The 26,264-nt window shown below is 42.3% G+C and overlaps 1 pseudogene; it reads right to left on the bottom strand.

The window, feature by feature from the left end:
• Positions 1-26,264, bottom strand: part of LOC111823161 — a 64,443-nt pseudogene that overhangs the window by 29,554 nt on the left and 8,625 nt on the right.

Here is a 26,264-nt window from a genome sequence, read left to right as displayed (position 1 = left end):
AGGTAGAGGTGCAAAATTTAGAGGGATTAGGTTATCCATGGGCTGGGAATCTGAATAGAATGATCAGTATTAAAACTGAGTCCTTGGCAAAATGTCAATATTAAGCAAGAAGAAATAGAATTGGATGAGGAGTGGGCAATGGCAGCAAAACAGTGTTGAATAAAATGGGTTCCTAGTTATGAATGTAACAAAGTCCAGGCATGAAAACCGCCCCCACAGCCCTTCACCAAGGAAAGACTTCCTCTGGGTCTACCCTGCCATTGATAAAGTCATGTTTCTTCTGTAATGCACAAAGGATTCTGCCTGTTACATCCCAGTTGAGCCATTTGGTGGGATAAATGATGCAAATCTTTGTTTTAAATACATTTTTATTGATTTCAGAGAGGAAGGGAGAGTGAGAGAGAGAGAAACATCAATGATGAGAGAGAATTGTTGATTGGCTGCCTCCTGCATGCCCTCCCCCCCCACTAGGGAAGGAGCCCACAACCCAGGAATATGCCCTGAATGGGAATCATACCCGTGACCTTCTGGTTCACAGTTCAATGCTCAACCACTAAGCTAAGCTGGCCTGGCAATGATGCAAATCTTAAAAGAAAAACTGAAAAGATGGATCGTCAGCTCTGTGGTAGGAGAACAAAACACAAATGAGATCACAGGAAAAAGACCTATGAGAGTGATATCAGCAAGATGGCAGGATCAGAGATAGAGAACTATTCCCCATCCCCGAGTAAGGAGACAGCTATCCATGAACAAAAAACACCCCCGCAGAATATGGGAATAAGACTATAATAAAGACAAACAGTAATATAGAACACCAAATAAAGGAGAACTAAATAGAAAGGATGACAGGAAATTGGGTGAACAAACATATTTGAAGATACATATGGTCAAACAAAAGGGTGAGAGTTACGTCTAGCAGCCACTGTGCTTCTGCTCTGTAGCCTGTTCTTCAAAAAAACAGTGGGGAAAAAAATTTTTTTAAAAAAAACAAAGAATGCCCTGTGCAGTATGGCTCAGTTTATTGGAACATCGTCCTGTGTATCCAAGGGTCTTTGATTCATTTCCCAGTCAGGGCACATATCAGTATGTGAGTTCCATTTCCAGTTATGGTGTGCAGGAGGCAGGAGGCAGCCAATTGATGCTCACACGGATGTTACTCTCTCTCTCTCTCTCTCTCTCTCTCTCTCTCTCTCTCTCCATCTCTCTTCCTCTCTATGTGAAAGGAATATATATATATATAAAAGTGCAGCAACTGAATGGTGGAACAACCAGAGCGACCGGTTGACCAGTTGCTATGATGTGCACTGTCCACCAGGAGGCAGATGCTCAGCGCAGGAGCTGCTCCCTGGTAGTAGCTGTTCTCCCACAGTGGGAGCAGCCACTAGCAGGCCCAGGGTGAGGCTGGGCCTATGAACTTATCAAATACCTGAGAATTCAGACTCTGTGCTGACCTCCCATGTAGGCCCTTTAAGGTGTAGAAAGTGCACAGGGAGCTGGTATAAGTGGATGGCAAGAGGGGACTTGTCTTGGACCCCCAAGGGAGGCTGTCCTGATAGCTAAGGATCCTAAATCATGGCACCTCTGAACATCGCCAATGGCGTCACTGACCTGGCATCACACATCATGGACATTTACCGAGTGGCTTTGGGGTGCAAAGATCTCTGCCAGGTTCCTCCAGGACACAGGACATGCCTTTACCCAAGACTTTACCCCAACATATCAGCTCAGACTAATTTCCTCATTCAGCAGCTGCACAAAGGGGCCGGGGTCTAGAGCCACTCAGCTGACCAGGATGAGCGTTGCTCCCACAATGAGCAGATCCCCACAGGCTACATCCCCAACCAGTGCACGAATCCGTGCCCCGGGCCTCTAGTAACAAATAAATACATAAGAATTTCAAGGAAGCCAAACATACAACAGCACTCAAAAAAGTCTAGACCAGTGATGGCGAACCTTTTGAGGTCGGCGTGTCAGCATTTTGAAAAACCCTAACTTAACTCTGGTGCCGTGTCACATATAGAAATTGTTTGATCTTTGCAACCATAGTAAAACAAAGACTTATATTTTTGATATTTATTTTATATACTTAAATGCCATTTAACAAAGAAAAATCAACCAAAAAAAAATGAGTTCACGTGTCACCTCTGACACGTGTGTCATAAGTTCGCCACCACTGGTCTAGACACAAAGTAAATAAAAAGACAACCTACCAAAGCTTATGTATAACATTCAGAATATGTAAATCTAAGAGGAACTTTTGTAGGGGTAAATGCCTCCATTATCAAGAAAGATCTCAAAGAACGTAACCTGGCGCCTCAAGAAACTAGAAACACAACAGGAAAGTAAACCCAAAAGTTGCAAAGAAATGGGACAATTATATTAGAATAAACATGAATAAAAGAGAGACAAGACAAAAGAAAGGAATACCTAAAAGGTATTTTTTTAAAAGATAAAAAACTTTTCAAACCTTCAGCTACAATAAAAAAACAAAAATACAAACAAAAAACAAAACAAAACAAAAAGCAAGCCTCAAATAAGTTCAAAAAGAAATGCAAGAAAAGATATTACACCTGTCACTACGAAGCCAATGCATCATAAGAGATGGTATCAGATGACATGCCCCTCCATAGAGAAATTTGTCAAGATCCCAGTATAAAGCCCTAGCCGGTTTGGCTCAGTGGATAGAGAGTCGGCCTTCGGACTGATAAGTCCCAGGTTCGATTCTGGTCAAGGGCATGTACCTTGGTTGTGGGCACATCCCCAGTGGGGAGTGTGCAGGAGGCAGTTGATCGATGTTTCTAACTCTCTCTCTCTCTCCTTTCCTCTCTGTAAAAAATCAATAAAATATTTTTTTAAAAAGATCCCAATATAAGTTCCTGAAAATAATTTTAAAAATTCAGAACTTTGGTCAGTGTCTCACTTAGTGAGTGTGTGGTCCCTCTGCACCAAGGTTATAGGTTTGATTCCCCCATCAGGGCACATGCAGGGGAGAGCTAGTGAATGCATAGATGTATAGAACAGTAGATTAATGTTTCCCTCTCTCTTTCTCTTTCTCCCTTCATGCCTCTAAAATCAATAAATAAAGGATGGCTAGTTCAGCTCAGTGATTGAGCATCAATCTATGAACTAAGAGGTCACAATTCAATCCTTTGTCAGGCTACCTACAGAGGTGGAAGGCTCAATCACCAATGGGGGTCATGCAAGAGACAGGTGATCTATGACTCTTATTATTTATGTTTTTCTTATCATTTACTACATATATATATATATATATATATATATATATATATATAGTAAAAAATAAATAATTTAAAGAATAAATAAACAGCCCTAGCCAGTGTGGCTCACTGGTGAGAGAACCAGGTTGTGCACTGGTGGGCCAGGGGTTCAATTCCCAGTTAAGGACAGGTACCTGGGTTGCAGGTCTGGTCCTACTCTCATTAGGAGCACATGTGGGAGGCAACCAATCGATGTTTCTCTTTCTCTTTCTGACTCTCCTCCCTTTCTCTTTCTCTAAAAAAAAAAAAAAAAAAAATCAAGGAAAGAAGTATTTTCAGTATTCAGGTGAAGATAGAAGAAAAAAGAATTAAATTCAGAAAAGTTACGAGATGAAAAATAAACATAAAAATATTAGTTGCACTTCTACACACTAAGAATAAATTATATGACAGAAAAATAAAGAAGGTAGTCAAATTTAAAATAGAATCAAGCCGAAACCGGTTTGGCTCAGTGGATAGACCGTCGGCCTGCGGACTGAAGGGTCCCAGGTTCGTTTCCAGTCAAGGGCATATACCTGGATTGCGGGCACATCCCCAGTGGGGAGTGTGCAGGAGGCAGCTGGTCGATGTTTCTCTCTCATCGATGTTTCTAACTCTCTATCTCTCTCCCTTCCTCTCTGTAAAATATCAATAAAATATATTTTTAAAAAAATAGAATCAAAAACAAAAAAATACTCAGGAATAAATTCAACCTAAGTGCAAAACATGTGTACATTGAACACTATAAAACAGTGATGAAAGGAATGGAAGAAAATGCAAATAAGTCGAAAGACAACCTGTGTTCATGGATCTGGAAATGAAATATGGTGGAGATAGCTATAATACACAAAGCCACCTACAGATTAAATGCAATCGCAGTGACTCCAATGATATTTTACAAAGAAATGAAAAGAGAATCTTGAAATCTATGGAATAATAAGACGTCGAATAGCAAAAGCAATCTTGAGCGTGAACCAACCAGGTGGCATCACTTCCTGACTTCAATTTATTACAAAAAGAAAACAAGCAAACAATGTGTTGCTGGAGAAACACAGACACATAGACTAATAGAACAGAACAGAAAACATAGAAATAAACCCAGGCACATACTTTCAAGTAATCTGTGACAAAGCTGCAAGCCACAGATGAAGGGAAAGATAAGTTTCTTCAATGAATGGTGCTGGTATAAATGGACATTCACATGTAAAACAATAAAACTGGACACCACTGATAAAATTTAACTCAACCTGCAGGACAGAATTCAATGTGAGCGCTAAAACTTAAAACTCCTCAGGACAACCTAGAGAAAAAGTTTTGGAGGTTTGTTTTGGACAGGAGTTTCTGGATGTGACAAGAACCCCCAGGCAAAATAGAAAAAATAACCAGGCCAGACTGCAACTAATAAAGAAAAAAAGCTTCTTCACAGCACAACAGCAATAAATAAAATGAAATGAAAGGCAATCTAGAGAACAGGAGAAAATACTTGGAAATCATATGAAGGAATCGCTCGGAGAGATTGTGGATTCGGTTCTGCTCAGCACAATAAAGAGAACATTGCAATATAGACAGAAATTCACACAAATAGTTGGAGTTCCCAGTGAATAATAAAGGTACGTGAATACTACTCTGCAGGCTAATAATAATGCAATGACTTGTCTGAAAACCAAACTCGATATAATTTCATTAAAAATACTTTATTGCTAAGCACAAGTAACAAGCATCTGAGCTTGCTAGAAACATGGTGGCACTAAACCTGCTGAACACAGGGTTGCCAAAAACATGGACTTTGTAGAAAAGCGGGTGTGGGGAGCAATATCTGCATCTGCAAAGCGCAATTAAGCACATACAGATGTGCTTATTCCAATAATTCCGTCAATATGTGTTTCGGTATGTAAGAAGCAATTAATATATAATATACACAAGGAAGACAAAAGACTCTTTAACCAAAAAATACAGTTAATAAACAGGATAAGGATGTAGAGACAATTCTCCAAAAAACAAGTACAAATGACCAACAGGAATATAGGAAACTAGACGGGGGGGAGGGGGGGGTAAAGGACCCTTAGTCCGATCTGCTCCCTCTCACAATCCTGGACCATTGGCTCCTAACCGCCTGCCTGCCTGTCTGATCACCCTTAACACATTAAGCACCATGTCAGTCACCAATGCGTGACACTGTACTTTCTGTCAGATATACAAAACAAGCTAGACGCTTAATGTGTTAACTGTTCGACTTCCTGACTAATCGAACCTAACCATCTCTACCTCAGCCCCCGCTGTGCTGGTTTCGTCTGGAAGGACGTCATTCATCCGGAAGGTCATTTGGCTGTCCAGTCTAATTAGCACATTACACTTTTATTATTATAGATTATTATTATAGATGCTTTCCTCACTGATCAAGGTGGAATCCCTTAAGCTTCATGCAACATTACCAAGTCCTTCCTTATGAATATAGTACAGTGGGGAGTATTGGGACTTCAGGAATAGAAGGGAGCAGTGGAAACAGACCAACCCTCCCCAGGAAAGCAACTACCCAGGAAACTGGAAAAATTAAGCAGTACCACAGTCTACCTGGGAAGACAGAGCAAACCCTGGGACATGGGGCCTGGGAAACCTCAAAGCCAAGTCCAGGTCACTGGTGAGAGTGAGGGTCTTACCCAGGGAGGATAGAAGTTCAAAGTTCTCCAGCATCACATTCAGGTACAGCTGTCTCTGACCCTCATCAAGGAGGCTCCATTCCTCCCTGGAGAAGTACAGGGCAATGTCCTCAAAGGTCACGCCAACCTGTCAGAATCAAGAGAATTGAAACCAGACCTGCCTTTCTGAGAACCAGTAATCTACTCCTTACACACCTTCCCCCCCTCAACCTCCTCCAGGGGCCCTGGTTACTGTGGACACCAGGCCCTAATGCCAGTGCAGGCTGCTCTCTCATCACAGTCCCATTACTCACTGTGATTGCCCTCAGCAGAGCAGCTGGGTTGGGAGGGAAGGATTGGGGGAGGGTAGGGTAGAGGGCAATGCCATTTAAGGTCTGGGCGATGCCTGCAGGGCCCCAGCCTTCCTGCCAAGCAAACCACTGCAGTCTCCTAGATCCTGCCTCCAAGACAAAGCCAAGTATGGGTTTATGCTTCACCTTTAAGTCCCGGGACCATCAGCTCACACTTCCTCCAGATGTGCACACCACTGGGTAATGTTTATCCCCTTCCCATGTTCAGACCCCAGGTTCACTCCCTCAGCTCTGCCCCCTTCCTGCTCCAAAGCCACTGGATCTCGCTGGACTCACCCATGAACCTGGCATATGGCGTGTAGAGAGCTTGTAGTCCAGCCGGATCCAGGACCACCCCAGGCCCCTGATGGACCCACAGCCGGGAAAGCCCCGAATGAGTCTGTGCCGTCCTCCCTGCAGCCTCTGCTCTTTCCGTCAATACTCACAGCCACATCCTCAGGGACCTTCAGATGCGAGTCACCCCCGTCCTCTCTGCCCTGCACTTGCTGTGTCCTCAGAGGCCACAACACTCCTCTCTCCCCTCCACCTTCCTCACGGTCCTCCATGCGGGACTGAGCTGCAGGACGGGACAGGCGCCCTCCCCAGGCTGTGGTGTCCGTGTGAGGAGGCGGTGAGGGCCTGGGGGACTGAACTCACCTCAGCCCGTCTCCTCAGAGGGGGCGCCGCCATTGCCCTCTGTGTGCTGAGCCGGGCAGGAGCAGAAGCCGCTGCAGGAATGGCGGTCCCTGTCCCGGCTCTGGTGGCGACTGGGAGCTTCAATTCCAAATGTGAGCTGTGAGCACCACTGGAGGCTCCGACCATGGGCTGTGAGGCGGGGAGCACCACTCTCCAGCCTCCTCCAGGGGAGTGTGGGACCAGGAAATCCCGACCGCCTGAGGCAGAACTGAGAGAAGACAAAACCCCGCCAGGAGGACAAGTCCCTCCCCACAGAAATTGCCAAAGGAAAATGCCTTTTCTGAGTCTCCATTGGCTCAGCCTGGTGGCATTCCATGCATGGCCTTCTGGGTAATGTAGTTCCTAGGCTCCAAGCCTAGAATACCGTATTTCCTGGGCTGATTCCAGGAATGGATTTGGGGGCAAATAGCCCAAGAAAACACCAAGTATATTCAGGCTCCTCCAGCGCCTTTAGGGGAGGTGATTTCCGGGGCAAGTTTGTTTCTCCTGCACCTGCCTGGCTTCCTTCAGCTACTGGTTTTGCATACCTTCCTTCAGGAACAGCTCTTTCTGAATGACAGGCATTGTGTCTTCATTCTGGACACTAGGCATGTGTATCCCTCAAGCCAAATGTAGCTGGGGGCTGGGGGTGGGGGGCAGAGGGAGGTTGCTCAAGTCTCTAACTGCCTCTAACCTGCCTCCATTGAATCCATTATACAAAGTTAATGTCACAAAACAGACGCTCATAATTAAGAGCATTTGCTTCTGATGACATCAGAAGTGTCAGCTCTGCCTGGGCTGCAGTGTGGATAAGATGGCCAAGAGACATATGAAAAGATGCTTAAAGTCACAGATCACCAGAGAGAAGCAAATTACAGCAACAATTAGTTAACACCCCACCATTTTCAGAATGGCTGCCATCAACAAATCAACAAATGACAAGTGCTCCGGAGGATGTGGAAAAAAGGGAACCCCAGTACACTGCTGGTAGGAATGCAAACTGGTGCAGGCATTATGCAAATCAATATGGACTTTCCTCAAAAAATTTAGTATGGAACTTCCATTTGATCCAGTGATTCAACTTCTAGGAATATATCGTAAGACACCTCAAACAATCAGATAGAATGTATGCACCCTTATGCTGATAGCAGACAATTTACAATAGAAGATGTGTCCATCAATAGATGAGTGGATTAAAAAGCTGTGATAGCCCTGACCGGTTTGGCTCAGAGGAGAGTGTCGGCCTGCGGACTGAAGGGTCTTGGGTTCGATTCTGACCAAGGGCATGTACCTTGGTTACGGGCACATCCCCAGTCGGGGGTATGCAAGAGGCAGCTGATCGATGTTTCTCTCTCATCGATGTTTCTAGCTCTCTATCCCTCTCCCTTCCTCTCTGTAAAAAATCAATAAAATATATTTTTTTTAAAAAAGCTGTGATATAACCCTAGCTGGTTTGGTGCAGTGGATAGACCGTCACTCTGCAGATGAAGGGTCCCAGGTTCGATTTAGGCCAAGGGCACATGCCCAGATTGCAGGCTTGATTCCAGAGTGCACAGGAGGCAGCCAATCAATGATTTTCTCTTATCATTGATTTTTCTCTCTCCACCTTTCGTTTCTTCTCTAAAATAAAAAATATATATATATTTTTAAAAAACCTTTGGTACATTTACACCATGGAATACTCTGCAGCAGTAAAAAAGAAGAATCTTTACCCTTACAGACAACATAGAGTGACCTGGAGAGCATCATACCAAGCGAAATAAGTCAGTCAGAGAACAAGTATCACTTGATCTCACTCATATATGAAATTTAATTAAAATAAAGTGGTGAATGGAGTTGATTCAGAGACATGGAAGCATGGAATGAAGTGCAGAATCTCAGAGGGAGGGAATGGTAGAGGGGGAAAAAAAGAAAGAAAAAAAAACAGCATAAACACACACACACACACACACACACACACACACCACATACACAAAACAAAGTCACCTGAGCCTTGAGCATTGTCTTCTGTTCTCTGAATACAATGAGAAAACGCTTGCTGTGTTCTGAGTCTGCTCTAAATTTGTGTTTATTAATCTGTGTTCAGTCAGTTGAATCCCTGGAAATGCTGATACCCCTCCATGTAACCTTCTCCTGCTTCACATGAGTAATTGCTTTTTGGTGGTGATGTAAGAAATGTCCAAACTTGTGGAGAATTTTTCGAAGTTTATGTGACTCAAGTAGGCAACAGTGCCTGGAAGCAGAATAACAACAGGTTGTGTAATGCTCGGGAAATGGCAGCTTTGCACCTTTTTTATACATTAGACTCAAAGGAGAAGACATAAGTGGGTTACACGACATTCACTGGTGATAAATTAGGGGGGAGAGCTAAGGAGGGAAATCTTTGAGATTGGATAAAAAGTAAAAAAAAATAGACATCAACTTCTTTTTAAGTTTATCAATTAATTAACAGTTAATATTTAACCTGAGAACAATAATAATCGGGGCTCTGTGATCTTCTGTGTTGGGAGATGGTGCTCTTAGGAGGCTGTGAAACAGAAATGTCTCTGAAAATTCGAAGGTATGTCATCCCAGATGTAAAAAGACAACAGGCAGGCTCAATAAGGCAAAATTTGCTTTTTGCAAAAAAATAAAAAACAAAAATCAGACTAGAACATACCTACCCCTGTGACTAGCTTTTACTTAGAAAGTTATAATTTCAAAGCATCCTCTATGGTTACTTTTAGCCTCTGAGTTTGCAAGATTGGCTATGCCATGCCTGGCTCCCAGAGATTGCTAGGTTTACTGTGTGCCATGACTTTGTCCATACTAGGGAGTTAGAGCCTGTGGGTTGAGGAGGAAATTCAATGAGTGGTTTATTAACTCCAGGACCCATTGCTGACTTGCTCAGGTAAACAATGCTCCTAGTATTGTTGGTGTCCCTTTATTTGGTCTCCTAGAACAGCGTTCAGCAAACTGCGGAGATTGCTGCCTAGAAAACCACTTCAAAAATACAACTAAAAGACACAACGGAAATCATCCAGAACCACAGGAAGGCTGGCTGAGTGGAATTTCTACAACTAGAAGGAAAGAGAAAAGCATACCGAGACTCAGAGGAGGTGCGGTGCAGAAGTAAAATACAAAGGTGTGGAGGTGCATGCGGAGAGGGCTGGCGGCTGAGGGCGCGGTTGTCTTTTTCAATCGGGAGGGAGTTTCAGGCTCTGAGCTCCAGTTCCGGGCGAGTCTCTGGGGACCCAGACTCATACGGGAGAAACGGGACTGTCTGGCATCGGTCGGAACTCCAGGGCAGCTTTCTCTCGGAGGCACTCGCAGTGATTGCCAGGACCTCTAAAGACAGGACTGAGAGCAGCCATACTGTTCACTCCGCCCGCCCTGTTGATCCCCTGGGACCGGCCCTGCCCAAGCTGTGCATGGAGACTTTTGCATATGAAAGGCCCAGCCCTTTGTAATCTGAAAATTACTTAACAAACTGCAGCTGCCCCAAGGCCCCAGGGCAACTTGCATTGCTTTATAGCTGGCTTCTGCTGGGTAGCCACAGGCAGAAGCTAGATTAGCACCTCGTTAGATCCAAGAGCCAGTGTACCCAGTGGTCAGAGTGGGACTTTCCGATTACAACTCCTCAGATCTATAAGGGACACACTCAGGGGGCAGACTCAGTGAGCACCAGAGCCCAACTGAAGCAAGTCTTGCCCCATAAGGGTGTCTTCAGCACAGAAGTTCTCCCACTGTAGACACGGCTGATTCTCACAGCCAATTGGCCTGGAGGTCAAATACTCTCAGTGTTAACTACAACAATCAAGGCTTAACTACAACAAGACTGTCCACAAAGCCCACAAGGGGGTGCACCAAGAGTGTCTACCTCTGGTAATTGGGACACTTAGCACAGAAAGCCACTCTATCGACACAGCGAAGCATAAAAAATGCTGAGACAAAGAAACAGGACACAAATGACAGAAATGGAGGAAAGCAAAATACTGGATATAGAGGTCAAAACCACACTTTTTAGGTTTTTCAAGAATTTTCTAGAAACCGCTGATAAATGTAGTGAGATCTCCAAGAAATCTAGTGAGACCCTCAATGTTTTGATAAAGAACCCACTAGAAATTAAGCATACACTGACTGAAATAAAGAATATTATACAGACTCCCAACAGCAGACCAGAGGATCCCAAGAATCAAGTCAAAGATTTGAAATACAAAGAAGCAAAAAACACCCAACCGGAAAAGCAAAATGAAAAAAGAATCCAAAACTACGAAGATAGTGTAAGGAGCCTCTGGGACAGCTTCAAGCGTACCAACATCCGAATTATAGGGGTGCCAGAAGAAGAGAGAGAGCAAGATATTGAAAACCTATTTGAAGAAATAATGACAGAAAACTTCCCCTACCTGGTGAAAGAAATAGACTTCCAAGTCCAGGAAGCTCATAGAACCCCAAACAAAAGGAATCCAAAGAGGACCACACCAAGACACATCATCATTAAAATGCTGAGAGCAAAAGACAGAAAGAATCCTAAAAGCAGCAAGAGAGCCATAGCCGGTTTGGCTCAGTGGATAGAGGGTTGGCCTGCGGACTGAAAGGTCCCAGGTTCAATTCCGGTCAAGGGCATGTACCTTGGTTGCGGGCACATCCCCAGTGGGAGGTGTGCAGGAGGCAGCTGATTGATGTTTCTAACTCTCTATCTCTCCCTTCCTCTCTGTAAAAAATCAATAAAATATTTTAAAATTAAAAAAAAATGCAGCAAGAGAAAGAAACTCAGTTACCTACAAGGGAGTACCCATACAACTGTCAGCTGATTTCTCAACAGAAACTTTGCAGGCCAGAAGAGAGTGGCAAGAAATATTCAAAGTGATGAATACCAAGAACCTGCAACCAATATTACTTTATTCAGCAAAGCTATCATTCAGAATTGAAGGTCAGATAAAGAGCTTCACAGATAAGAAAAAGCTAAAGGAGTTCATCACCACCAAACCAGTATTATATGAAATGCTGAAAGGTATCCCTTAAGAAGAGGAAGAAGAAGAAAAAGGTAAAGATTCAAATTATGAACAACAAATACACATCTATCAACAAGTGAATCTAAAAATCAAGTGAATAAATAATCTGATGAACAGTATGAACTGGTGATTATAATAGAATCAGGGACATAGAAAGGGAATGGACTGACTATTCTTGGGGGGGAAAGGGGTGCGGGGGTGAGGGAGAGATTGGACAGTAATCGTGCACCTATGGATGAGGACAGTGGGTGGGGAGTGAGGGCGGAGTATGGGGTGGGAACTGGGTGGAGGGGAGTTATGGGGGGAAAAAAGAGGAACTAATGTAATAATCTGAACAATAAAGATTTAATTAAAAAAATATCTACACTAATAAAAGAGAAACATGGTAATTAGCGTACGACCACTACCCTTCCCATTGGCTAATCAGCATATCCTTATGCAAATTAACTGTCAGCCAAGATGGCGGCCGGCAGCCATGCACTGAAGCGAGCAGGGAGGCTTGCTTGCTCCAGTGACTGCATACTCCAACGTTCCCCGCCTGACTTGCCGGCCTCTGAGTTGCAACTCTAAGCAACTATGTACTATGTTGCAAATAAGAAGCTAAATAAAACCCCAGAAACCAGCTTTCAGCCTGCCGGGATCTCAGAGCTGAAGTTATACATTTCGATTATAGAACGACAAACAAACCAGATACGAAGCCTCAGAGCTAGAGCCAGAGCTAATGCTGGCCCAGAATAAAATAAAAAAAGAGAAAAAAAAGGAGCAGTTGGGAGCTTCAGTCAACAACTGCCAGCCTGAAAGCAGCCCTCAGCCCCTCACCCAGACTGGCCAGGCACCCCAGTGGGGACCCCCACCCTGAAGGGTGTGTGACCAGCTGCAAACAGCCATCATCCCCTCATTCAGGCTGGCCAGGCACCCCAGTGGGGACCCCCACCCTGATCCAGGACACCCTTCAGGGCAAACCAGCTGGCCCCCAGGCCTCTATCCTATATAGTAAAAGGGTAATATGCCTCCGAGCACTGGGATCAGTGTAACAGGGGGCAGCGCCCAAGCCCCCTGATCACCCTGGGGCTCTGTGACAGCTCTGTGCATGACAGGGGGCGGCGCCCCAACTCCCCAAATCAGCCCTGCTCTGAGCCCGACCAGGGGGCTGCACCTAGGGATTTGGCCTGCCCTCTGCCACCCAGGAGCAGGCCTAAGCCAGCAGGTCGTTATCTCCTGAGGGGTCCCAGACTGTGAGAGCACAGGCCGGGCTGAGGGACCCCCCCACCCCCCCAGTGCACAAATTTTTGTGCACCGGGCCTCTAGTAATAAAAATAAAAGCAGGGGGGGGAAAAAATTTCAGCACCGTGAAAATGACAGTTGTCTGTGCTGTAAACTTGGGGAGCTTCCTTCATTTCTCTGACAATGTATTTTTGCAGTAATTTCATAGGCGTTTCCACTTGCCCCGGTTGTTGTGATTATTAAAAAAAAAAAAAAAAATCTACCCCAGCAGGTTTGGCTCAGTGGATCGAGTATAGGACTGAAGTGTCCTGGGTTCAATTCCGGTCAAGGGCATATGTCCGGGTTGTGAACTTGATCCCCATTAGGGGGCATCAAGAAGGCAGCTGATCAATGAATCTCTCATCATTGATGTTTCTCTCTCTCCCTCTCGTGTCCTCTGCAAAATCAATAAAAATATTTTTGTTTTAAAAAAAGAAAAGAAAAGAAATCCTCAAAAATCAAACCCTGGAACCCGGACAACAAGTACTCACCTTGTTACTTTCACTGATCTTGGAAGGCCAGAGTAAGCACCATCGATCATCTGCAGGTCACATTCAGCCAACTGAGACTCAGGGAGCTGTAGCGAGTGTGCTGAAGATTCCCAGGTCGGGCCCACCACAATTAGACCCGAGTGCCCACAGCTCCTGCCTCCCTGCAGCAGAGACAGGGGCTACTTATAGGTCCCATTTCTTACAAAAATGCACCCAAACGTGCTTATGGGCATTGGGGAGTGAGAAGTGCCTGCCTGGGAATATCTCTGCAGGGAGAGGCTGCAGTTAAAAGGAGACAGAGAGGGAGAGAGAAAAAAATCAATGCCGAGAGAGAATCATTGATCAGCTGCCTCCTGTATGCTCCACACTGCGGATCCAGCTAGGGCGCAGGCATCCTCCCTGACTGTGAATGGAACCCTGACTTCCAGGTTCACATGTTTAAACTAGAGGCCCGGTAAACAAAATTCATGCACTCAGGGATCCCTCAGGCCAGCCTGTGCCCTCTCGCAGTCTGGGAACCCTCCGGGGATGTCTGACTGACAAAAGTTAATAACACTTATATCCATAGAAAGAATTATACAGAAATGTTTGTACCAGCTTTATTAGAAATAACCAAGTATTTATTAAAATGGACAACGTGATCGTGATATATTCAAAGATAAGCATATCTACCAGATCCCTAGCTGGTTTGGCTCTGAATAGAGCATAGGCCTGCAGACTAAAGGGTCCCTGGTTCAATTCTAGTCAAAGACACATACCTTAGTTAAATACTCCTTCCCAGCCTGGTCACGGCTGATGCAGGAGGCAACCAATCGATGTGTTTCCTTCACATCAATGTTTCTCTCTGTCTTTCCCTCTCTCTTCCACTCTCCGAAAAAATCAATGGAAAAATATCCCCAGGTGAGGATTAACAACAACAAAAAGAATATCTATGAAAAAAAAAAAAAAAGCCGAAACCGGTTTGGCTCAGTGGATAGAGCGTCGGCCTGCTGACTGAAAGGTCCCAGGTTCGATTCCGGTCAAGGGCATGTACCTGGGTTGCGGGCACATCCCCAATAGGAGATGTGCAGGAGGCAGCTGATCGATGTTTCTCTCTCATCGATGTTTCTAACTCTATCGCTCTCCCTTCCTCTCTGTAAAAAATCAATAAAATATATTTTTTTTAAAAATGAGTTACTAATATATCTTAAAAAATCTCCAAGAATTCATGAAATAAAAATTAAAGTAGAAAAATAATTAGAAAAAGCAAAGTTCTCTATTAAAATGGAATGTAAATCCATGGTTACTAGGAAAGGTGTGAAGAACAGGGACAGATTAAACGAGATCATGAAGTAACTACAGTCACAGATATGGTCAGTATTATGAGTATAATGATCGTTTCAGTTTCATGCACATGTCAAGATTTATGAAACACTATACTTAACTCGTGCAATTTACTCATTTTAGCTTTTCAAAAATGGTTCAAGATAAAACCAATGTACGTTCACCTATTTTGGAACAACAGGTTTTTCAACTCTATATTCAATCCATATTCTTCTGCCCTGTGTGGAAGAGTATCATCTCAGTGACAGAAAATGTAACGAACAATGAAGAACTTTCACCCAAACCCACTGGAATGTTGACTGGGTCACAAAAGCCACATCTCTGGCCTAAAGACAGCCTTTGTTTTACTCTTAGTTTTGCTGCCAGGGCACCAGTGGCTCTAGTGGGAACATCTAAGAGGATACAGGAAGCCATAAAACCTCTTGATTATAATCAATGACAATGACTGCTCCACAGAAGGTAAACAAGCCTGGAGTCCTGGAGATCTGTGTATCCACGGCTCTTATATTCTTTTCCTCGAAAAAATTTCTCGGTGAAGGTTTAGATGAAGATCATTCCATCTAATGGGCTGCAGTCTGGTCCAACAAGAATTAGGTCAGTGATTCTGCAGTGAATGGGTCCCCCTCACTGCGATGGTCCTCCAACAAGTGCCCATCACCCATGCAATTGAAGGCATTAGGGCACATGGCCCTCTGCAACACCTGGGGAAAAGAATCCTTTCAAATGTCTTAGCATCCCTTGAGAACAAGAAAAAAATTCACACTACTCCCAGACATACTTGAGGTTGTCACAGCTACCACTTCTGTGGAGTGATCTCTGTGTCTGAAAGCATCCAGCTTCACATGAGGATCAGAGAATCCCATATTTACTGGGAAATTATGGGCAACAATGTAAATTTAGCAAAAACTGCTGAGGTACTTTCTGCACCATAGTCTTCCCTCAAGAGCAAAAATGTTTGAGACCTCATAAAAGTTTTTCACCTCATCATACTTGGAGAGCCATGATCTCCTTGTAAACTAACCCATAGAATCAATACAACACCCAACATTAAAGAAGTCTTAGGAAAAAGCCTTCAGTATTTTCCAAAGACAGAGACCTCAGACTGGCAGTTCTCCATTGATGACTTAGGTACTCAAGAAATTCATCATTAGCATCTAGGGAACATGTGTCCCTGAATATGGCAGTTCTTCTGGAACATTATGTTCACTGCGGCCAACAGTATTCAGTCCTATTTGGCAACTTATGACAGGGAAACAAGGAAAAACTAAGGGCTGAGGTATTCCTAATTTTCTTCATCAAATTAGACAAGAGATTTAGCTTCCCTGGGCACATGAGGATGGTGATTGATGGCATCTGTAGGGGCCTTATACATGGTTCAGGTGAAATACCTTCAGCAACAGAAATATGCAGTGACATACACCTGATAACACGTCTCTGTATGTTTGAAAATGCAACATATATACATATGGATCCAATAGAAATACTAACAAACACAACTACAAAAACAGTTGGAGGACTTTACCTAATGTAGGTGATTAAATGTATGAGACATAATTCAGACTGAGACTTCACATATTTTCTTATAAAATTGTTAAGTCCTAACTAAGAAACTATATTTACTACACACCTAAGAAATTTTTCACAGTTGGACTCTTTTATGCAGAGGGAATTTACAAATTTGGCTGAGAGGTATCTCACATTAATTGCACTTATAACGGCTTTCTCTAGTATGAACTCTCAGATGATTCTGAAGAACTTTGATACTTGTAAAAGATTTCCCACATTCACTGCATTTGTCAGGCTTTTCTCTTGTGTGAACTCTCTGATGACATTGGAGACCACTGATACTTTGAAAAGACTTTTCACATTCAGTGCATTTATAAGGCTTTTCTCCTGTATGAAGTCTCTTATGTTTATGAAGGTCAGAGTGATTGCTAAAAGATTTCCCACATTCACTGCATTTATAAGGCTTCTCTCCTGTGTGAACTCTCTGATGACGACAAAGTTTACTGTTACAGATAAAAGATTTCCCACAATCATTGCAGTGATAAGGCCTCTCTCCAGTGTGCACTCTCTGATGACGACGAAGATCACTCTTCCAGGTAAAAGATTTCCCACATTCACTGCATTGAAAAGGCTTTTCTCCTGTGTGAACTCTCTGATGATAGTGGAGACCACTGATACGTGGAAAAGACTTTCCACATTCAGTGCATTTATAAGGCTTTTCTCCTGTATGAACACTCTGATGACTACGAAGGTACTTGCTGGTGGTAAAACATTTTCCACATTCATTGCATTTATAAGGCTTTTCTCCAGTATGAAGTCTCTGATGACTACGAAGGTTAGTGCTGGTGATAAAAGATTTCCCACAATCACTGCAGTGATAAGGCCTCTCTCCAGTGTGCATTCTCTGATGACGACGAAGATTACTGTTCAAGGTAAAAGATTTCCCACATTCACTGCATTGAAAAGGCTTTTCTCCTGTGTGAACTCTCTGATGATAGTGGAGACCACTGATACGTGGAAAAGACTTTCCACATTCAGTGCATTTATAAGGCTTTTCTCCTGTATGAACTCTCTTATGATAATGATGGTGAGAGTAACGTGTAAAACATTTTCCACATTCACTGCATTTATAAGGCTTTTCTCCTGTATGAACACTCTGATGACTACGAAGGTACCTGCTGGTGGTAAAACATTTTCCACATTCATTGCATTTATAAGGCTTTTCTCCAGTATGAAGTCTCTGATGACTACGAAGGTTAGAGTTACTGGTAAAAGTTTTCCCACATTCACTGCATTGATGTTTTTCTCCTGTGTGAACTCCCTGATGATATTGGAGACCAGTGCTACTTGTAAAAGACTTTCCACATTCACTGCATTTATATGGATTTTCTCCAGTGTGAACTCTCTTATGATGACAAAGGGCAGTGCTGCAGGTAAAAGATTTCCCACATTCACTGCATTTATAAGGCTTTTCTCCTGTATGAACGCTCTGATGATTGTGAAGGAGAGAGTTAGTTATAAAAGATTTTTCACATTCACTGCATTCATAAGGCTTTTCTCTTGTGTGAACTCTCTGATGAAAATGAATGGCAGTGTTTCTTTGAAACGTCATCCCATGTCTCGAAATAGCACTTGGACTGTCCCCGGTCTGAGTAGCCTTTAGGTGGAGATGTCCTAACCTTGTAAGGACACCCTGTCCAACCTCCTCACATGTGAAAAGATTCTGGGACACATTGAAATTGCAGCTGTTTGCAAGTGAATTCCTTTCCACACCCCTAATGAAAGTCTTCTCTCTAACATGCTGCTGGTGAAAGTTTGCACTGAAATAAAACCATTTTGCACACGATCCACACCTCAACGGTATCTGTCCGTATTGGGTGCCCTGTCCCTCCATCAAGTGGAAAATGTTTCCCAAGACTAGCCCACAACTGTCACAAGGATGGTTCTTCTGGGAAGACAAGGCTACCTTGGGATTCCTTGCCTGTGACACTCTTACAGTAACCTTCTGTTCAGTCAGTGCCTCTGCTTTCTTTGCTCCACAACAGCAACCTGAACAAAAGAAAATGAAGGTGAAGTACATGTTGACCTGATAAAATTAGAATATCTTCACCACAAATGTTTAGTTGTCATGACTAGGCCTGATGCCATAGAAAGATTTTCAAGATGAATGAGTTAGACTCTGAGGAAGATGCTATTATACATAACATGGCCCCAAAAGACAGTCGATGATGATAATCTCACCAAGTGAGGGAAAGAAGCACAAGATGGGACACAAAGAAGAAAGGAAGGCTCTACTCATTGTTCTTGCACAAAAGGTTTCCTTAAGGACTTTACATGCTGGCCATGTGAGTCTGTGTAGAATAATTTAAAGCTGCTCAAAGCCATAAAAATTAATTGTATTAGAGCACATGATGTTGAACGTCAATAGTACAACAGGCTTGCACTATAAGGTACTGCAGGCATGGACCCACATTGGTATGCATTAAAGAGAGACCTGTGAAAGAGGCAGAGGTGCAATGTCCAGAGAGGTGAAGGTTATCCGTGGGCTGGGAATCTGAGTAGAAATGATCACGATTAATAACACATTGTATGCGGGAAACGTATTTATACGTTTTGTCCTTTTTTTCAAAATATTTTCAATACATCGGAATTTTTACATATTTTATTACTTTTATTTCAATTTCTAGTGAGTTTTTCAGTATTTGTCTGTTTAAAATTTAAGAAAAATAATTGAGTATACATTTTATAGTAAATCACAAAAAGTTTCATTGAAAAAAAATATGTAAAACTAAAGTTATCGTAATTTTACTGAACGTTGCCATTTGCGCAAAAAATTAGCAAAAATGGCCCGCGCCACCTGTTAGCGCGCAATAAAAACTACCCGCAAACAATGTGTTAAAACTGAGTAGTTGGCAAAGTATCAACAATAAACACAAAATAGCATAACTGGGTGAGGAATGGGAAACTATAATAAAACAGAAAAGTTTTATGGTCAACACTGTGGTAGAACAACAAAGGACAAATGAGATCACAGGCAAAAGATCTATATGAGTGACATCAGCAAGATGGCAGGATCAGAGCTATGAGCATCTTCCCTATCCCACTGTAAGTAGACAGCGTTCCATGAACAAGGACCCCATAGGAAAATGGGTATAAGAGTACCAAGAAGACAAATAGTATTACAGACACAAATAAAGGAGAACTGTACAGAAAGGATGATTGGAAAAGAATGCATGAACAAAAATATTTGAAGACACAGAAAGTGAAAAAAAAGGGTCAGAGTTACCTCCAGCAACCACTGTGCGTCTGCAATCACCGACCATAATGGTCTGTTTTTCAAAAAAAATACTGGAAATTTTTGTGTTTAAAAACCACAGAATGCCTTGACCAGTATGACTCATTTGGTTGGAGCATCGTCCTGTGTACCAAAGGGTCAAGGATTCAATTCCCAAACAAGGCACATATCAGCATGTGGGTTCCATTTCCAGTTAGCTTGTGTGCTGAAGTCAGCCGAATGATGTTTCTCCCTCACACTGATGTTTCTCTCTCTCGCTCTCTGTCTCTCTCTCTTTCCATCTCTTTTCCACTCTATCTGAAATCAATAATAAATAAATAGAAAAGAATATCAAGGTAGCCAAACATAAAAAAGAACTCAAAAAAGTGTAGACACAGCCCTGACCTGTTTGGCTCAGTGGATGGAGCATCAGACTGTGGACTCCAGGGTCCCAGGTTAGATTCCAGTCAAGGGCATGTACCTTGGTTGCGGGCACATCCCTGGTGGGGCGTGTGCAGGAGGCAGCTGGTCAATGTTTCTGACTCTCTATCCCTCTCCCTTCCTCTCTGTAAAAGTCAATAAAATATATTTTTTAAAAAGTTTTAAAAAAAGTCTAGAGACAAAGTAAATAAGAAGACAACTTATCAAAAATCATGTAAAAAAAATTCAGAAAATGCAAATCTAAGAGGAAATTTTATATGGATAAATGACTACATTATGAAAAAAGATCTCAAAAGACCTAACCTGCCATCTCAGGAATCTAGAAACAAAACAAGAAAGTAAAACAAAAGGTAGGAAAGGAATGAAACTATAAATATTTGAACAAGCATCAATAAAAGGGACATAAGACAAAATAAAAGAACACCCAACAGGTACTTTTCTAAAAAATACAAAAATTGGCAAATCTTGAGCTAGAATAAAGCAAATAAACACACAAACAAAAATAAGCCTCAAAGAAATGAAGAAAGAAGTGAAAGATAAACATTACACGTGACACTATGAACCACAAAGCTTCGTGATAGATGTTGATGATAGGAGCCAAGATTACCCTCCAGAGAGAAATTTGTCAAGATCCCATATGAGCTTCTGAAATTAATAAACAAATTTAGAGCCCTGACCAGGTAGCTCTCTTGTTGAGTGTGTGGTCCTGATGCACCACGGCTGTGGGTTTGATCCCCCATCAGGGCACATGTAGGGGACAGTTAATAAATGCTTAGATGGGTAGAACAGCAGATCAATGTTTCCTACTCTTTCTCTGTCTCCCTTCCTGTCTCTAAAATCAATAAATAAAGGCTGCCCAATACGGCTCAGTGATTGAGCATTGCATCGACCTATAACATAGGCGATCACAATTCCATTCCTTGTCAGGGGACATGCACAGGTTTCCAGCCCAATGTCCAGTTGGGGTGTGCAGGAAGCACCTGATCAATGACTCTCTCTCATTATTCATGTTCTATCGCTGTCTCCTTCTTTTCCTCTCTGAAATCAATAAAATATATTTTAAAAATTAATTAATTAAAGAATAAATAAATAGCCATGGCCGGTGTCACTCAGTGCTGAGAGTGCCTGCGTATACACTGGAAGGCCATGAGTTCAATTCCCAATAAGATGCAGGTATGTGAGTTTCAGGTTCTATCACCCCTCTTAGTGGGGGCACATGTGGGAGGCAACCAATCAATGCTTCTCTCTCTCTCTCTCAGCCTCTCCTCTCTCTGCCTCTCCCTTTCTCTCTCTCTCTCTAAGGAAAAAAAATCACTGCAAAAAATATTCTCACTATTTAGATGAAGATAAAAGAAGAATAAAAGTTGAGTTCAGAAAAGTTACAGAAAGATCCAAGATGGCGGTGTAGCAAAGGCCTATACTCGCTGCCTCCCACAACCACATCAAAATTACAACTAAAATACAGAACAACCATCCGCCAGAACCGCTGGAAAGCTAGCTGAATGGAAGTCTTAGGACTAGATAAGTGGTAGAAAGTAAAGAGGCTCGGAAGGTGCTGGTCCTGCACCGATGTGGGCCACTTTTTAATTGGGAGGGAGGTCGTCTCTGCAGAGGTCACCTGGAGGAGCAAGGGGTCCCAGTACCACACAAGACACCCAGCACAGGGTCCCAGAGGTGGGGAAAAAATGTCCCTACTGGCAGTAAGAAATATAGGCTATAAAAACCAGTGCGGACTGGGCCTGCATGACACAGACGCTGCAGGAGACCCAGCTGCTCCTCTTACAATGCCAGCAGCACAAACTGAACTTACAAGCTCCGGCTTCTTCTGACCTCCAGGGCCTGGCCAGCCTGGGGGGGTGGGGCGGATCAAGACACCTATGAGGAGAAACTGGACTGACTGGCAACAGTGGCAGGAATTCAGGGCGGCTTTCTCCCAGACTGAGGTGCTCGCAGAGGTCATTAGACCTATGCTGGGACATCCTAGGTCTCAGGTCTGTCTGACAACCATTTCTGTTTGCTCCGCCCTGGTGATTCTCTGAGACCTCACCCCATCCAATTTACAACCCCACCCAAGCTGTGTGCAACAGCTTTGGTATAAATGGCCTGTCCTTGCTCAAGTAAAACCTGTCAAACAAGTTGTAGTTAGGTCAGGGAGCCCCAAGCCTATCAATAAAGGGCCAAGATGTGGCACCAGCACTAGCCTTCCTTGCTTCACAGCTGAGCTTCTTGGGGGCACTTCCAAACCTGATACAAAGAGGAGAATCTGCAGATCTCTCTGTAGATCCTGCTCAGTGGCTCCAGGTAGAGGCTGACTTTACACCTCCTTGGAGACTTAAGAGCCAGTGTACCCAGTGGTCAGGTTCATACCATACCAGCTTACAACACTTCAAATCTATAAGCGCCACAGTCAAGGGGAAGACTCACTGAGCACCAAAAGCCCCACTGAAGCCAGTTCTGCTCCATAGGGGTGTCTCCTGCACAGCAGATCTCCCAATGTAGTCACAGTGACCCCCACAGATGCTAAAATCCTCAACATAATTCTGGCAAATAGAATCCAGCATTACATTAGAAAGATCATACAGCATGACCAAGTGGGATTTATTCTGGGGATGAATGCATGAGATACAATACCTGCAAATCAATAAATATGATATATCATATGAACAAACAGAAAGAGAAAAATCACATAATCATACTAATTGACACAGAAAAAAGCATTTGACAAAAATCCAACACCCTTTCTTGATAATAAAAACTCTCAGCAAAGTGAGGGTACAGGGGTCTACCTCAACATAATAAAAGCCTTATATATATTACAAACCTACAGCTAACATCATACTCAACAGGCAAAAGCTAATATCATTTTCTCTAAGAACAGGAACAAGACAGGAATGCCCACCTTAAACATCCCTGTTTGATATACTGGAGTGCTAGCCATAGCGATCAGACAAGAAGAAGAAATGAAAGGCATCCAAATTGGAAAAGAAGAAGTAAAACTGTCATTATGACAGTTTTCGTGAAAAACTACTAAATATAATAAATGCATTCAGCAATGTAGCAGGATACAAAATTAACACCCAGAAATCTATGGCTTTTTTATACACCAATAATGAACTCACAGAAAGACAAACAAACAATTATATCTACCACTGCAACAAAAATACTAAGATACGTAGGAAGAAACTTAACTAAGGAGGTAATAGACCTGTACTCCGAAAACTACAGGAAATTGAAAAAAGAGATAGAAGACATTAAACAAATGGAAAAATATACCGTGTTAATGTATTGTTAAAATCAATATTTTAAAATGTCCATACTACCCAAAGCAATCTATATATTCCATGCAATCCCCATTAAGATACCAACAGCATATTTCAGAGACCTATAATAAACTCTCAAAAATTCATATGGAATTAAAAAAAAATAGTCGAAGCAATCTTGAGAAAGACGAACAAAGCTGGTACTGGCACAACAAGAGACATATAGAACACGGCAACAAAACAGAGAACCCAGAAATCGACCCAAGACATTTTGCTCACTATGTGACAAAGGAGGGAACAGCATACAATGGAGTCAAGACAGTCTCTTCAATAAATAGTGCTGAAAATAGGACAGATACATGCAAAAAAATGAAACTAGACCACCAACTTATACCATACATAAAAATAAACTCAAAATGGATAAATGACTTAAACCTAAGATATGAAACTGTAAAAATCTTAGAAGTATCCACAGGCAGCAAAATAACAGACATATGTCCTAGCAATATCTTTATTGATACAGCTCTGAGGGCAATGTAAAGTAAGGAAAAAATAAACAAATGGCACTACATCAAAATAAAAAGCTTCTGCACAGTAAAAGAAACCATCAACAAAACAACAAGAAAGCCCACTGCATGGGAGAACATATTTGCCAATTACATTTCAGATAAGGGTTTCAACTCCAAAATTTACACAGAACTCATACAACTTAACAAAAGGAAGATAAACAATCCAGTCAAAAAATGGGCAAAGGACCTAAATAGACACTTTTCGAAAGAGGACATACAGAAGGCCGAGAGAAATATAAAAACATGCTCAAAGTCACTAATCATCCGAGAGATGCAAATCAAAACAACAATGCGGTATCATCTCACACCTGTCAGAATGGCTACTATCAACAAATCAACAAACAACTGCTGGTGAGGATGGTGAGAAAAAGGAACCCTCATGCACTGCTGCTGGGAATGCAGACAAGTGCAGCCACTTGGAAGACAGTATGAAGTTTCCTCAAAAAGTTAAAAATGGAACTCCCCTGTGATCCAATAATCCCACTTCTAGGACTATATCCCAAGAAACCAGAAATACCGATCAGAAAGGGTATATGGACCCCTATGTTCATAGCAGAACAATTTACAATAGCTAAGATTTAGAAACATCCTAAGTGCCCATCAGCTGACGAGTGCATTAAAAAACTGGTACAGCTACACAATGGAGTACTATGCTGCTGTGAAAAAGAAGGAACTCTTACCATTTGCAACAGCATGGATGGACATGGAGAGCATTATGCTAAGCAAAATAAGCCAGTCGGAGAAAGATAAATATCACATGATCTCACTTATTTGTGATCAATGTGGGGAAAAGGAGGCATATGTAATGTAATAGGTAATACTTTAAACAATACAGAATTTTTAAAAAAGAAATACGTTGAAAATATCCATAGTACACAACGCAGTCCATAGTACAGAATAAATGCAATCCTGAGGATAAATCCTATGTTATTTTACAAAGAAATGAAAATAGAATCTTGAAATGTATGGAATTAAAAAACTCGAACAGCAAAGGAAATCTTGAACGAAAACAAAGCTGGTGGTATCACACTTTCTGACTTCAATTTATTACAAAGGGAAAGCAAGCGCCCTGTCTGGTTTGGCTCAGTGGACAGAGCACCAGTCTGGGAACTGAAAGGTCCCAGGTTCGATTCCAGTCAAGGGCACATGCCCAGGTTGTGGGCTCGGCCCCCAGTGGGGGACTTGCAGGAGGCAGCTGATCCATGATTCTCTCTCATCATGGATGTTTCGATCTCTCTCTCCCTCTTCCTTCCTCTCTGAAATCAATAAAAATATATTTAGAAAAAAAAAGAGGGAGAGAAAGCAAGCAAACAGTGTGTTGCTGGAGAAACATAGACACATATATCAACAGAACAGAACAGAAAACAGAAATAAAACCAGGCACATACTTTCAAGTAATTTCTAAGAAAGCTGAAAGTCACAGAAGAAAGCAAAGACAGTTTCTTCAATGAATGGTGCTGCTAAAAATCAGGATTTTCTGAATGTGACACCAACCACCAGAAAAAATAGAAAACATAAACAGTCCAGATTGCAATAAATAAAGAAAAAAAGCTTCTTCACAGCACAACAGCAATAATGAAATGAAAGGAAATCTAGAGAACAGAAGGAAATACTCCCAAATCATATGAAGGAATAGCTTGGAGAGATTGTGGATTCAGTTCTGATCAGCACAATAAAGAGAATATTGCAATATAGACAGAAATTCACACAAATAGGTATAGTTCCCAAGGAATAATAAAGGTATGTTAATACCATTCTGCAAGCTAATAACAATGCAATGACTGTCTGAAAAGCAAACTCTATATAATTTCATTAAAAATACTTTATTTCTGCCCTAACTGATTTGGCTCAGTGGATAGAGCGTTGGACTGCAGACTGAGGGGTCCCGAGTTTGATTCCGGTCAAGGGCATGTACCTGGGTTGTGGGCACATTACTAGTGGGGGGTGTGCAGGAGGCAGCTGATCGATGTTTCTAACTCATCAATGTTTCTAACTCTCTATCCCTCTCCTTTCCTATCTGTGAAAAATCAATAAAATATATTTAAAAAAACCTCCCTTCTTCTCTGTAAAAAAAATAAATTGAATATATTTTTAAAAAATAAATAAAGTATTTTTTTAAAATATATTTTAATGATTTTTTACAGAGAGGAAAGGAGAGGGATAGAGTTAGAAAACATTGATGAGAGAGAAACATCGATCAGCTGCCTCCTGCACACCCCCCCCCT

The sequence above is a fragment of the Myotis lucifugus genome, unplaced genomic scaffold (genome assembly GCF_000147115.1).
Source record: "Myotis lucifugus unplaced genomic scaffold, Myoluc2.0 scaffold_412, whole genome shotgun sequence".
Classification (NCBI taxonomy): Eukaryota; Metazoa; Chordata; class Mammalia; order Chiroptera; family Vespertilionidae; genus Myotis; species Myotis lucifugus.
Note: the sequence above shows the minus strand (reverse complement) of the source record. Positions and strands in the feature narration are given on the sequence as shown.